General features: G+C 36.9%; 1 protein-coding gene and 1 pseudogene across 1 annotated transcript in view; one reads left to right on the forward strand and one right to left on the reverse strand.

The window, feature by feature from the left end:
* Positions 1-15,633, forward strand: part of SYN2 (synapsin II) — a 196,111-nt gene that overhangs the window by 3,811 nt on the left and 176,667 nt on the right. The window lies entirely within an intron of this gene.
* On the reverse strand, positions 1,769-2,121 carry LOC128775685 (40S ribosomal protein S20-like; annotated as a pseudogene).

Here is a 15,633-nt window from a genome sequence, read left to right on the forward strand (position 1 = left end):
CCACGCTGAGCATGGAGCCTGCTTAAGATATTTTTTCTCTCTCTCTCTCTCCCTCCCCCTCCCTCTCCCTGGCCCCTCCCCTGCTCTTGCTCTCTCTCTCTAAAAAAATAAATAAATAAAATAAAATCACTGAACTCTAATGATCTCTGTGTTTAAACAAGGAACAAGCGTCCATTTGGATATGTTGTTTTTTCTGCATATTACACTCTCACTGGTGAAAAGGTAAGTTTTCTCTCAGATTTTCCTGACTCCATTTTCAGTGATTTCAATAACAGTGATGAAGTGAAATTTTTCATCTTAGCATCTCTCAATGTTTGGTTTGAAAATCAGTGTAGCACAGGCATTCTAGAGACTATCTAGATGTTCTAGAAACTGCAGATATGGTAAATCCACAGGTGTTTATGGAGCATCTTCTCTGTATAAGGTATATATTCTAAGAAAAAGGAGACATAGTATCTCTCTTTTAAGATCTTTCTGTCAAGATGGATAGATAAGCATACATTTTTTTTTTTAAATTTACTAAAAACTACCCCTTGTATTCAAAGAATAATAGTCCTTGGATTAACAGCATTGACATCAACCAGGAGCTTATTAAACTACAGATTATCAGGTCCTCATGCCTACTGAATCGTAATTTGCATTTGAATAAAATCTCTAAGTGATTCACCTGCACATTAAATTTAAGATACACTGAACTAAACGGTATGTAATTAGTGCTAAAGGTGTGGCAACAACACCAACTACTGTCATTTATTGGGTAACTGCTATGTGTGAAATGTTGTATTAATAAGCTTTTTACAAATATTATTGAATCTCTACCATAGCAGTGTAGTACTATAGAAGTTTAAAAGAATGAAAAATGGGTGCGGGCTAGAAGTGGGAAGGGAATGCTTCATGGAAATATTGAGATTTGAATTGAACCTTGAAGAATTCGAATAAAAAAAGATAGGTTTGGCTCAGTCCGGAGAATGGATAGTATAAGGAAAGTACAGTGGTAGAAAAGACAAAGGCCGTGAAAAGACTGGATTGATGAATTACTAGGCAGCACCTACTTTCGTTCTTTTATGGTCCAACCTTGGCCATATTATTAAGAATAGGGGAATTCAAAGTATGGTAGTCTGAACCAGTGCTTGTGAGAGGCTCTAGAAAAATATTTGAATTGGAACTTGGGAGGAAGCTCAAATGAGGTTTGAGGTTTCTGTCTGCTAAATATTTTGTCTGTGTGTCCTGTTTCTGACTGGTGAACATAAACACACTGATTCCATAAAATGTCATTGTTCGTAAGAGCAGTAGGCTATAGCTTAGAATTCTAGATGGTTAGAGCTGGAAGATCATCTGGGTACTTTATAAATGGGAGAAATCTTGATCTGAAGAGGGGACAGTGAGTTGTTCAAGGTTATTTAACTAGTTAATGGCAAAACCAGAACTAGAATCTAGAACTTCAGTCTCTCTACTAAGCTATCTCTCCCCACTATACCACAGTACCACTCTATCCCTCTGTTTTGCTATCTTTCTACCTTTCTAACTTTTATCTTTTTCCATCCCTGATTCTTTCAAGGACTGATAGAGACTTTTCCTTTTATAATTATAGCATTTGAACTCGAAAGAACCTGAATGATCATCTAGCTGTGGAGAAATGGAATGATTTGCCCACCAATAAGAAGTTAGAGAATGGAGACTAGAACTTACATCATCTGACTCCAACTCAAATTTCTTTCTACTCTTTTTGTTTTTTTAATAACTGATATAATTTACTGAAAAGATTGATTTAAGCATCTGCAATGGTGACTTCAACCTTCACTTCTGGCTCAATCCTGATGAAGGTAATTTGTTTAACAATCCCAGAAGGACTGAAAATCAGTAAGTCGCTTGTGGATCCTCATCTGAAAATGATTCCAAGTCTTAGAACCTTCACCACAAGGAGATTTTCCTTTAGTGATTCTCAGAGTCTTGGCAACTGAACTGGTCCTTTCACTTTGAGATTCTTTTCCTTTGTACCTCTGGTCAAGTCAGCACATACGTTCTCCAAAGATACCGGGTTGTGGCTGGTTAGAGTTATTCTGAATTGTTGAATTCCTGCCTCTGGTTCCTGAGTGTTTTCCCAGTGCTTTTAAAAGCCATGACTGTGGAGTGGCTTCCTGATCATCTTGTTCCTGGGCAAGAGTGAACACTGGTGAGTCAGGAGCAGGAGCAAGGCATCCAGGGCTCCACTATAGCTGCGACCGCATCTTCCTTAAAGAGGTCTTTCTACTCTTAAGTCACTCTTTAAGCAGATCCCTCAAATTAATCCTTTTTCTCCTTAAAAATACTATTTTTGTCTGTTTTAAAGATTCTCTGTAGAATTCTTTAATGCATACTTTAAAAAGAGCCACACGAGTATCATGCTATATTCACACCAATTTCACTGTCTTATTTGTGTTATTGTTGTTTCAGGAAAGGTTATTGTAAAGTGGTTGAAGGAGATTCTTAGAGGCCTAGTAATCAAAATCCAAAAATATAATAAGGTTAGTTGGACTGTGGTACAATGATGACCTTCCTTTCAGGGACCCATTTTTACCAGTGTCCCTCTCTACTTGAGATTGCTTCCTGTCTTTCTGTACCAAGTTCAGATCTTTAATAACATTAGCCTTTTCAGTATCTTGCTAAGCAAGAAGTAGTGGAGACCCAAACAGTAAGTTTTCCAGAGTTGTATACCTTCCTCTAAAATTGGTAAAACAGTTAACTGGGATATGTTCAGTGCAGCTGAACATCTAACATAAGCCAGATGCTGGAGATATAAGGATAAGTTGGGCATAGGCCTTGTTTATGAGGATCCTCCAGTCCAAGAGGAAAGAAGACAGACATTTAAAAAAAATTTTTTTTAACGTTTATTTATTTTTGAGAGATACAGAGACAGTGTGTGAGCGGGGGGAAGGGCAGAGAGAGAGACACAGAATCTGAAGCAGCCTCCAGGCTCTGAGCTGTCAACACAGAGCCTGACGCGGGGCTCGAACTCCCTAACCATAAAATGATGACCTGAGCCAAAGTCAGATGCTTAACTGACTGAGCCACCCAGGTGCCCCAAAGAGGACAGATATTTAAATAGGATTTATTATAGTATGGTAATTAGCATGTGTACGATACTATGAGAACACAGAGGTGGGTTGTCCTGGGAAATGAAGATGTGGGTAGAAATGATCAGGCCGTTAAAAATGTGCCATTGTGTATCCTTAGGTAAACTATTTTGCCTCCTTGGTTGATTTTGTAAAATCTGTCAAATGAGAGGATTGAAACAGACATTCTCTAAGATCCTTTACAGCACTATATTATTTCCATGTTACAGTTTTGTGCTATTTTCTTTAAAAAAAAACTTTATAATTTATTCTATGGCATAATGCTTGTAAATCTTTGGAAGAAGAGGCATAGGTCAATAAATGACTAAACATGTCTTTGGATGAAAGGCTCATCTTTGAGTACTCTCCATTCAGTAGCTCTTTCTTACCTCCTCAAAGATGGGAATTGGGGACATGTGGTTGAATTTCTTTCTTCCTGATAGACCTAAGAACTTTTGTATACGTATGTTGAAGTATTGGCTGAAAGCCTTTATTTCTTGATCCCTGCCATATACACTGTGCTGAGCAGTTTATATAACATATGCATACACATTGTCTTACTTTATTCTCACAGTGATCCTGAACAGTAGAAAGAATATTTCATAGATGAGTAAACAAACTCATAAAAGTAATCACTTGTTAATCATAAAGTAATTAACATAAAAGTAATTAAATAGTTAAGCTGTTAAGCTGAAATTTCAGGATCTGAACCCAGATTGCCAGATTCCTACACACACACAAAAGACAAACTTGCCAGCAGAAAAAATTAGATTATTTTTTATTATAAAAATGTTGTTTCTTTTGCAAAATGATTTACCATATGATTCATTAATTTAAAAAATATATATATATATTTAAATTTATACCTGAGTGAGTTAGCATATAGTGCGATAATGATTTCAGGAGTAGAATCCAGTGATTTACTTAAATAGTAAGCACCCCACTGCTTTTGGAGTTACTCAATTTACAAAAATTTTATATATACACAGCTTTTTCAGGATCATATCCTTTTTTTTTTTTTAAATTTTTTTGTAACATTTATTTATTTTTGAGACAGAGACAGAGCATGAACGGGGGAGGGTCAGAGAGAGGGAGACACAGAATCTGAAACAGGCTCCAGGCTCTGAGCTGTCAGCACAGAGCCTGACGTGGGGCTCAAACTCACGGACCGTGAGATCGTGACCTGAGCCGAAGTTGGCCGCTTAACCGACTGAGCCACCCAGGTGCCCCAGGATCATATCCTTAAAGAGAGTGAGGGCATGGTTAAATGTAGTGGCCTCAGGATGTAGAGTTGCATACTGTTTTTAGTGTTTAATGGCACTCATGCTATATGTGCCCCTCTAAATCTTGTAGGACCTTCTGCATACTCATTGGATGGCATTGTCATTCTTTGTTTTAGCTTTCCACATAGATGCAATTGAATACCACAAGGCTACATATAGTTTTCCAGAGAGAGGAGAGGATGATAAAAAAGGTTTCTCTATTCTGCAGACATTACTTCAATGCAGCAGAAGGAAGTAACCTAGAATAGGGCAGGAGACCTATAGAAAGAATAAAGTGAGCAAATACCATAAATCTCTGAACTCTAAAGATGCCCATTCAGCGTGCCTATGAATGGGAGGAAGTATACTGGCCTTGTTTGTTGCTTGACAGCAGGCATTTCTGAAATTGTAATCAGTTCATGTAAAATTACAAAGCAGATTATGATTATATTCAGTCAGTCTACACTTCTCTTTTCAGCAGCATGAAACAATATGAACATATAGGACTAAGGGTCAGAAGACCTAGGGTTGAGACCTGGCTCCACCATCAACCATGTGACCCTATCAGAGTTACATAACCTCACTGAGCCCCCTTTCCCTCTATTTGACACATTTTTCATTAGACACTTACTATATGCCAGACAGTATTTTGGGTTCTGGAATAATACAGACAAAAATTCCCTTATGTGTAAAATGGAATAATAGCATATATATCTCATAGCGATGTCATGAGAATTGAATAAAACAAGGTTTTGGAAAAGCATTTTGTAAAGGGTAAAGAGCCATACTAGTGATTGTTGCATCCTTCCTTGTTTCCACATGCAGGTACCCAACCTATCTTGGTCCTTTTGTTGAGTTCCCCAGATCTTATTGTGCAGTTTTACGATCTATTTTGCACATTTCAGGGGTGAGAAATATCTTAATTTTTTTAGATTGAAGTCTGTTCATACCCAGAATTTTTGAAGGTTTTCTTCGGTATTTTTTGAAAGGAAACATAATTTAGTCTGTTTTTTTGTTTTTTTAAATAAGAAACATTACCCATTTGACTCAGCTATATTAACAATTAGGGACAGGACCACATAAATCCTTATTTTATTTAATAAATGAATTCTAAAATAGCTCTGCTGCAGTTTCACTTGTGACTAATTAAGGAAGGGTGGTTACAGAGGGAGAAATGAAGGAAGAGAGAAACATAGAATGGCTTTAAAAGGTGTTCCTGTATTATTTTCTCCTATTCAATCTATCTTTCATATTGCATTCAGAATATTCTTTAAAAAAATTTTTTTTTTACGTTTACTTATTTTTGAGAGAGCACGAGCAAGGGAGGGGCAGAGAGAGAGGGAGACTCAGAAACTGAAGCAGGCTCTAGGCTCTGAGCTGTCAGCACAGAGCCAGATGCTGGGCTTGAACACATGAATCATGAGATCATGACTTGACCCAAAGCTTAACCAATTTCAGAGTATTCTTAAAACAAAAGCATTCACTGATTTTCTAGAGTTAATTTCCTTTTAAACATTCTTCTCTAACTCATTGTTGCTTGTGAGGATTATTTACAACCTCCAGTTTATCTTTTCAGATTCATTTGTCACTACTCTCTCAATCCTAAACTTTGGCTATATTCTGGATTACACTCTTTCTGAACACGTAACTTGGGTTTCAGTATTCTCTGCTATTATTACACAGTTCCTTTAAAATGCTCTTCTTCTGCTTCTCTCTCTTACCTCAGTGCTCATTTTCTTTATCCCATTTTCAGAGCATGAGGATACTGTCTATTGTTTAAAAAAGCCCCATCTCCTCCAGCCTTCTCCATGTCTTTGCTCTAAATTTCACCCCTTCTATTTCCTTCTTTTCATACTCTCGTTTTCTACTGGTTGGTCCATCCTTGTAAAGAAAGGAACAAGCAAAATCTGCTCTTTGCCTTCTTAATCACTCTTCCAGATATGAAAGAGAAATCTCACTCTTGTCCCCACTTCCTTATCCTATATTTGCCCCCTTGCACTGAGAGCTTTTACCTTTTCCATAATACTGAAATTGTTCTTGCTAGGTTACCTCATTGCTAAATCCAAAGGAAGGTGTCAGTCTATACTTTAACTGATTGGCTTGATACTGTTTATCTTCTATTTGGAAGTCCCTTGGTTTCTGAATATGGCAATCTTTTTTTCATACTGTCTTTTTAAAGTTCCTTCTCTTCTTGGTCTTTTCCTTTGCTTACCTCATTAAATGTAGGTGTTCCTCAGGGCCCCATCTTCTGCCCATTTCCTTTTTCACTCTACATATTTTCCCTGGTCCATCCACTCTCAAGATTTCAGTTACTTCCTAAATGCAATCAGTTCTCAAATCTCAACCGTTAGACCAGAACGTTGTCCTGATCTTTACATGTATGTTTAGTTGCCTGCTGGACATCTCCATTTGGGTGGTTAAAGGTGACTCAAGGTCATTTGTTTCAGTATTGAATTCCTTATCTTCCCTTCCTATTCCAGCTCTTCTTATATTCTCTGTCTCAACTGAGGACACCATTAGTTGTCTGTTTCAATTTCTCATTAATTTCACCTAGAACTTTTGCATGCCTCATCATGATTTCCACTTAATAGCTTGAATGAACTATTTAAAATACAAATGTGACTCTTTGACTCCTTTGCTTAATGCGTTTCGTGTCCTATCCCATGTCTGATATGTAAAGTTCATGGCCTCCTGTGATTTGACCCCTGCTTACTTCTTCAATATCCTAACCATTTCCATCCCTAAACTTCAGTTTACAGGATTATTGAACTATTTGCAGTTCCATATACACATTATGGCATTCCTTCCCTTTGTTTATGCTGTCCACTCCTCCTGCAATTGCTTTTCTTCTACTTTCCTTCCTTTTCTTGACTAAACGCATATTCACCTTTTGAGACTGAGATGAATATTTCCTTTATCAGAAATCCTTCTCTTAGCTCCTGGAATATATCGGGCATCTCTGTCCGCTCCATGCCCTCTTTCAGTCATGTGGATATCTTTATCACTGGACTCAACACAATGATTGGTTTATGTGATAGAGAGTTCTTTGCAGCAGGCTTAGGGTTTTACTCATTTTTATATCCTTAGCATCCAGCAGAGTGTCTGACACATAGTTTGAGTTCAGTAAATCTTTGCCAAATTGAACCTAGGAGAGTGAGATCTAGAGAATGAAAAAAAGGATAGAAGGGAACAATGGTGAGGAAGAAGTATTCTAGGATTAGAGTATATGTTATTATGTTGGAAATCATCTTTACTTACTGCAAATATAACTCTTTTTTTTAAATATATTTTTTAACGTTTTATTTATTTTTGAGACAGGGAGAGACAGAGCATGAACAGGGGAGGGTCAGAGAGAGGGTTGAGGTTCTCCTCCATAGATTATATTGACACTTAGCTCTCAAGAAGCTCATTTTTCTGAAGTTCTTCTCTTCCCTCAGCATGAAATACTCATCTTGGGCCACCCAACATGCTTGTTTCTTTTTCCTTAGTGAAAAAATTCTTTTGGTTTACCCAAAGGATAATTCTGGAGAACTAAACAACATTGTGACTGAAAAATGTTGAAATACACAGTAAGCTTTTCATGATCTGACTTTGCTTACCTCTTCAGTTCTGTCTTTGACCCCCACCCACTTTGATAGCCATGACAAACTACTCAGGTTTAATGGAATGTGCCATGCCCCTATGTTTTACTACTCCTACTACCTGAAAGGCTTCTTCTGTGTTTTTGCCTGAATAATTTTCAAGACTCAGTTCAGTTGTTGACTGTTAATAGAGTCAAGACTAGATTTACTCCTTCCTTAGTTCTTTCAATTTGTGTTAGAAACCATAATATACTTGCTTGTCTCATAGCAATTAACTTGTATTATAATCAGGTTTTACTTGTCTCTCTTCTCATCTTCTCACCTTCAACACTGAGATCTCCTTGAAGACAATGACTATAACTTTAATTTTGGTATCCCCAGCATTTGGTATGACAAAGAAGGTTTTCAATAATTATTTGTTGGATCAGTCAATGACTTATGAAAAAATTTCTGAGAGACAGAGAGAGTGTGAGTATATGAGCGGGGGCAGAGCAGAGAGAGGGAGACACAGAATCCAAAGCAGGCTCCAGGCTCTGAGCTGTCAGCACAGAACCCGATGCAGGGATCGAACTTCACAAACTGCAAGATCATGACCTGAGCCGAAGTTGGACACTTAACCGACTGAACCACCCAGGGGCCCCAAAAATATTTTTATAAATTGTAAAATGGTATAAAAGCATTAATTATTGTTACTAGCCTCCCTTGATGATAAACCTGCTCTTCCACTCTCTAACATACCCTTTTCTGATGGGCATAAACATTCCATGCTTGTTCTTGGGAGAATAGCCATGTACTCTCGATTTCTTCCCCTCTTTCAGCCTAGCCACTAACGTGTCTTTGCTTACTTGAGCCTTTCTCAAATTTTGGAGTCAGTTCTTTCTTTTTTCCTTCTGTCTAGGACCATTCATCCATTCCAGTCCTCCTAATTACAGCTATAATAACTTTCCAGGATATATACCTCTTATTTATTTCTCTGTTCAAGAGACCTAGCAACTTTATGCAGTAACTTTAGCTTGAGGTAATCCTGCAAAAAGAGGCTTGGACTTTGTAGGAGGCAACTGAAGTCCCTTTTGTTCTGTTGTGGACTCTAATCCTTGAAAGGCCCTAATATTCATAATAAAAACTCAATTGAATACTGTTTCTTTTATACTTCCAGGTTCCAGTAATAATCCAGAGAGGGAGCTGTATGTGGGGGGGGACATGCTGGAGTGTCCTATGCCCCAAGTCTCATGGTGCAGGGCTCCAAATTTGAGGGTATGTAGTGGGATGTGGTAGACCCTGTGACACAACTCTAGGGTTACATGTGGATATGTTTCCCTCTTCAGCCCCTATTATTCCCTGATGGTGAGAATTTAAATTCTGTTGAGTGCTAATTAATGCTTTACCTATTAGACAAAAGGGCACCAATGAAAGATTGATCTGCTAATCAATCAGCAAACATCTAACTCCAGTGTGTTAGTTGCCATTAAGACCACAAAACCAGCTAAATACTTAGATAATTATAGAATATATGCTTTCAGCCTTGAGAAGTTGTGCAGAATCTCAAGGAAGACAAAAATTAGGAGAGTATGGTAGAAAGAACATTGAACACATTTTAAAATATCCAGATTCAAGTGTCTACTCTGCCAGTTAACTTTTTGTGTCACCAAAGGCAATTTAAGTCTTTAAGCTTCAATTTCTATTTCAAAAATTAGGGATTTGTGTTAAATCATTTATCTTCAGAAATCAAGTGATTTTTAGAAATCAAGTGAGTTCTACAGTTTAGATTGTTTGACAGTATAAAGGGTTTTTCAGATGAAGGAAGAGATTGCTGTGGGCTGAGGAAGTCAGAAAATGTTTCACATAAGGGGTAGATCTGAGCTAGCCTTTCAAGGCTGAGGGAGATTTAGATTAATGAGGAAGGAGAGATGCATTTCACTTAAAAGGAAAAGAAAGCAAAAGCATAACAGTAATGGGTAATGTGTGTGTAGAGAAGATTTAAGCTAGTTAGTGTACAGGTTTCAGGGCAGGGAAAAGAGAAAGTTTGGGTAAGCAGAGTGGGAGAAATGATGATCATAATACATAATCTATTGGGTATATGACAGGCATTGTTCTATGCAGATTTATTAACTTATTTACTAGGTTATTAAATAGGTTATTATTATTAACTTAATTTTACAAGTGAGGAAACTAAAGCTCATAGTGAATCCAGGGTTTGAACCCAGGTAATCTAGTTCTGAGTCCATGCTTTTAATCAATTTGTTGTGTAATCACTAGAGAACAGTGTTCCAAATTGCTTGCCCCTGAACACCTTGATGTTTCTTATCTTCAATGACAGAGACACACATTTGACCTTGGGCAATTTCTTATTCTGTCTGAACTTCAGTTTCTTTATCTGTAAAGAGGAAATAAAATATATCTCAAAGGGTTCTTATGAGAACCTATTGAAATAAACTGAAAACATCTAATCATAGTCTGGGACATAGAGATGTTCAATAAGTGTTCCACCATGATGAGCAGATTTTGACAACAGCATACTATATGAGTATTTGTAGGAGACTTCAAGTCAAGTAAAATTATTTGTAGACAGATTTCCATGACACTAAAAATAATTTAGAAAAAATAGGACAAACCTAGATGAATATTCTTTCATTTTGGTTGTAGTAGTTGGTTACATATAGTTTAGAGAACATTGATTACTAGTGTTTTGAAAGTCTTGGGGGAAGATATTTTTGAGATAGCTTTGTTCTTTGAGTGCTATCACATTCATTATCTCATTTAATCCTCTACATGATAGTATTTGTGGGGCATAATTAATGTTATCCTCATTTTATGCATGAAGGAATTAAGATGGGGAGATGACCCAAGCTCACATAGCCAGGAAGTGATAGAGTCAGGACTAGAACCCAGGACTAAACTTCTTTGACTTTGGATTTTGTATATTTTTCTACTAGCTTCCTAGACAGAGTTGCTGGTGTCATAGAACTAGGTGGATAGCTAATCTAGTTGGAAGCTTATATTAAGTGGACAAGAATATCAGTTCTTTCAGCCATTTAACAGACATCTTTGTTTTCCAAGGATATTAAGCTTAATGATTTCTCTTTAATGCTACCTCGAAATTCTCTTGCAGAAACTTCTGGGTTCTGACACAAAAAGCCAATGAACAGTGCCATGGAAGGTGGTGACAGGAAGGTTGAGACTGATACTTTTTGGAAAGAAGGGAACCAAAAAACCTCAAGAAGCATCATAATGTTCTGGAAAGCATAGGAGATTTGGAGTCAGATGGTCTGGGTGAATTCAGGTATAGCAAGTTGCTATCCTTTTCTGAATCTCAGTTTCTTCATCCTTAAAATTGTAGTAATAATGCCTGCCCCTCTTTCTTCATGGATTGTTGTGAGGTCAAATAGCAAACTGTAACACACAGATTTAAATATATATGGACTGAAGCTATTGCAACAGGTAGGATTGAGAGTTGATATGAAGAAGAATTCTCAATTTCCTCTTAAGTATTGTCATGGGCAGTTTTTCTAGTTATTAGGAGTAGGAATTTAGGGGAGCAAATATATTTTTCCTAGTATCAGGGCTGTTGATTATAGTAAGAACTGTGGAGGTGGTGAATTTTGTTGTGGTTGTTGTTGCTGTTTTACTTTTCTGTGCCTTCTCTCCCTGTTGACACCTTTCATTCTGAGTCCATGGACATATGTCCTGTGACTTGGGTGGCACTCATTCCAGAGGTAAACATATTTTTCTGAAACAATTTGGGACAGGAGGTCTTATTTTTCAGTGCAAGAATTAGTCTGGTGATTTTTAGGAGCTGAAATGAGGAATTTGGAGGAAATTTTAGTGGCTGGACACAGTGGTGGTTGGAACCTCCTCGAAGTCAGGAGGTTCGTGGAAATTGTAGGCCAGATTATTGTCGGTGTCCCTATCTCCTAGCCTTTAATTTTCAGTAGGCTAAATTAATCTTTGCTCAGCTAGAAGTTGTTAATGGTTATTGGCAATTCCTTTTCACAGGTTTTTGCTTTTTCATAGAAGGAGTTGGAAAATAGAACAATTTCTTTGATCCTAAATAACGAATAGTGGAATTCCAGCCCTAAGATTGGGAGCAGAGGAGAGTCCTTCCTTATTGCTACTTGCCCACATGAAAAGTCTTCTCTTTGAAAGAATAAATTGTCAGTTGACTTGGCAAAGTAGGATTAGGCTGATTTTCCTTTAGCTCCTAGATGACTTATGCAGTCATTTTGGTTGAAAAAAATATACTCAACTTAACTTTGACCCTGGAAGGAAATTTAGGATTCTGTAATAAAGTCATACATATAAGTAAAACTTGATAATTTCTTATGTACTTTGACTTGCAGGTGTCATCTCACTCAATTGTCACCTTAACCTTGTGATGTAATTTGGTATAACTTCCTGTTTTGATTATGAAACCAAAGCTCAGGTAGATTGTGATTTGTGTATATAGTTACAACATGAAATAGGTAGAGTGACATCTAAAATCTAGATTCTTCTTTCTCTGTGCTTTTTTCTCCTTACTTCAGTGCCTCTTTTCTCTATGTAGCTAAACTACTTTCTGAGCCATTAGTCAATTAGGACACTTTTGCCTAAAAGCACTAAGGATGGATAAAAAAATTGCTTAAGCTGGAAAGAGCCTGTATGGCCTGTGACAGGTGCTGCGTAGGTTGGTTGAAAAACAACTTAAAGATAATCTCCTTTCCCTATGTGTTTTTGTTAATACTTATAATATTTTTATGATTTATAATCCTTCTGGTGTTTCTGGTATATTTCAGACTGATTTTAAGTTGTCAGGAAAGGGGATTTTTGACTCCAGAGCTCAATTCCTTTAAAGCTTCTTATTTTCCTTTGTACCTGGAAATTTATTTCTTAGCCAGATTTTAGGATGGTGTCAAATTTAAGTTCCTACTAAAAAGACTGTTCTCTGTGATCTATTTTTTTCTGCCTTCTTTTTTTCAGGTAGCCAGTCCCTCTTGCTACATCCTACCCCTTAATTCCAGCAATAATTATATGCAAAGTTCTGAGAGTCAAAGGGCAGTGGGTTTGGGGGTAGGGCAAGGATATGAAGCTCCTGTCCCTTCTGATTCCATGTGTTCCTCCCAAATCCTGGGAATACCTAGCACCCTCTGTCTTTTTCCACACCTTTTAGGAGCATCTCAGCAGTGGTCTTGAGGAAATAAAGACTTCCCAGAGATTTTTCAATGGTTGGTTTGGTTTTTCCCATCAATAGAGCTTAAAAAAAAAAAAAAAAGGCACGTACAGATCAGCCTTTTGCTTACTTTTAGTGGTCTCCTTTCCCTCTCCATCTTGAGGGTATTTATTATGAAGTTTCCCATGTTATTTCATTCATTTTTTCATGAATTATTCTGTAGGAACTGGCACTATAATGCTGAGCACAAGAGACATTGTCCCATCTTCACAAAACTTATAGTTTATTTGGAAAGATAGTCAAACAAGCAATGTAATAAAGTAGGATTTATAGGTATATCAGCATGATTAAAGAAAGTTTTAAACAGAACATATTTCTCTCATAATTTTGCCATAGCAATAGAGAAGCTGCTTCTACATTTTTCCACATTCTCTTCCAATATTTGACTATATGCAAACTTATTTTTTACATAATTGTGATTGTTATGTAGCCATAATTTCATATTGTTTTTTCAGTTATAATTTTTACATGTTGTTACTTATATATTTTTTTCATAGCACTTGTACCATGATTTATCCAATTATATTTCTATTAGAGAACTGTATTGACTTCAAATTTTTCATGATTATTGCATAGTAAGACTATAGGCATTCTCAATTTTCAGGTAAGACTATAGGCATTCTCAATTTTCAGGTAAGACTATAGGCATTCTCAATTTTCAGGAAAGGAACTACTTGATAAAAAAATTATGAAATATGTAGCTTTTGATATTACTATACTGTTTCCTATAAAAAGTTTTTCCTGTTTGTAGTCCATCAACCATTTCTACCTCACTTTTCAGCACATTATTATTTTTTTTAATATTAATAGGAGTAAAAGCAATATTTGAGTGTTTTTAAAAAATATGTGTATTTATTTGTTTTGAGAGTGGGGGAGGAGCAGAAGAGAGAGGGAGAGTGAGAATCCATGAGGGGCTTGAACTCAGAAACTGTGAGATCATGACCTGAAATCAAGAGTCAGATGCTTAACTGACTGAGCCAGCCAGCCACCCCAAAGCAATATTTGAGTGTTTTAACATGCATTTCTATGAATACAGGTAAAGTTGAATGTTTTCCCTAATGTTTGTTTATAAATATGTGAAACAATTTCTCTGGACTTGGGAAGTTTACTTGTTGATTTGCTTGGGACATTTTGATTTTGAATGGGACATTTATTGTTGATGAGGAGGAATGGATGACAGTGGGTAGAATGTCTTCCTGGGGATTACATCTAACTTGGCAAAAACTTTTGTAATGGTGGAGTCAAGAGTTGGATTCTTTGAGCTAAAATCAGTACTGCACGTGGGGTCTATGCTAGGCTGTGAGTTCTTTTAGGGCAAAGGCTATGTTTTATTATTTGCCTCAGCTTTTTAGCATGCTGGCTGATAGTAGGCCTCAAAAAATTATTGAAGGAATATGAATTTCTTGGGAGCACTGGATAAGTTCCTTCTCTAAATATTATTCTCATCTCTTCTTAAATTGCCTAAAATGTCACCATTTAAGATTTGTTCTTTGGATCTTAAAGATTTTCTAGTCTTGGAGTCCTCTAGGAATTTATTAATACCTATAGGAGGATGACTATGGTGGTCTCAGGAATCATATTGGAGATTACAACCACACTGAGAGCAACACTCCGTATGGATGGAATATAGAATAGACACCTGGTGGTGGAGGAGTGGAGATGGGGTGAGAGATGCTCAGAAGAGTAGTAGGAAGTTGTCGAAATAAACCTTATCTATCTCAGAGAATCCCAGGAATATGAGAATTGGAAAGTAATCTTAGTGGTCACCTGAGCCTTGGTGTCATTATGTATAAATGTCAATGGGAATGTCTACTTTCTAGGGTTATCATGAGATTTTATTGAAATTAAGTAGTTTATGACAGTGCTTTGTAAACTCTGAAGTGCTATGTGGAAAAAAAAATCATTGTTATCATCACCATCTCATGTAGGAAACCAAAAATAGGGAGATAAAGTTACTTTTATTTTTTCCCAGGAGCTAGATTTATTTTTTATATTTTGCTGCCAATCTTTATCATATGAAGATGAAATAGAACTTTCTAAAGTATTATTTTCCCCCAAGGGAATAGGGAGGATGGAGGATGGGGGTAATTTTGAGGGGTGAATAGACTTTCTTAAGCTTTTTACTACTTTTGCAAATGATTAGTTTTTTTCTCAGTCCTTTTCCTAGGGTTGAATGAAAATAACAAGAAGAAGATAAAACAACACAAGTATGGCAGAGTGGGCCATATTCAGATGCAGTCAGTGATTTGATAAGAAGGAATCATGAGCTGATCCTGGAATAGTAGATTGGGATCTGATAAGAAGAACCTTGAATGCAAAGCTCAGAGATGTAGTCAGTGGGGAATAGTGAAGGTTTTGGAGCAAGAGAGTGATTCAATCAGTGCCTTCCTTGGGAAGGTTTATCTGGAGACAGTGTAGAAATGGAGGAGGAAGAACTTGTGTTGGCCTGGAGACTTTAGGAGCATATTTTGGTTGTCCATCTATGAGATACTGGA

Source organism: Panthera pardus, unplaced genomic scaffold (assembly GCF_024362965.1).
Source record: "Panthera pardus isolate Hobbes unplaced genomic scaffold, ASM2436296v1 HiC_scaffold_8, whole genome shotgun sequence".
Classification (NCBI taxonomy): Eukaryota; Metazoa; Chordata; class Mammalia; order Carnivora; family Felidae; genus Panthera; species Panthera pardus.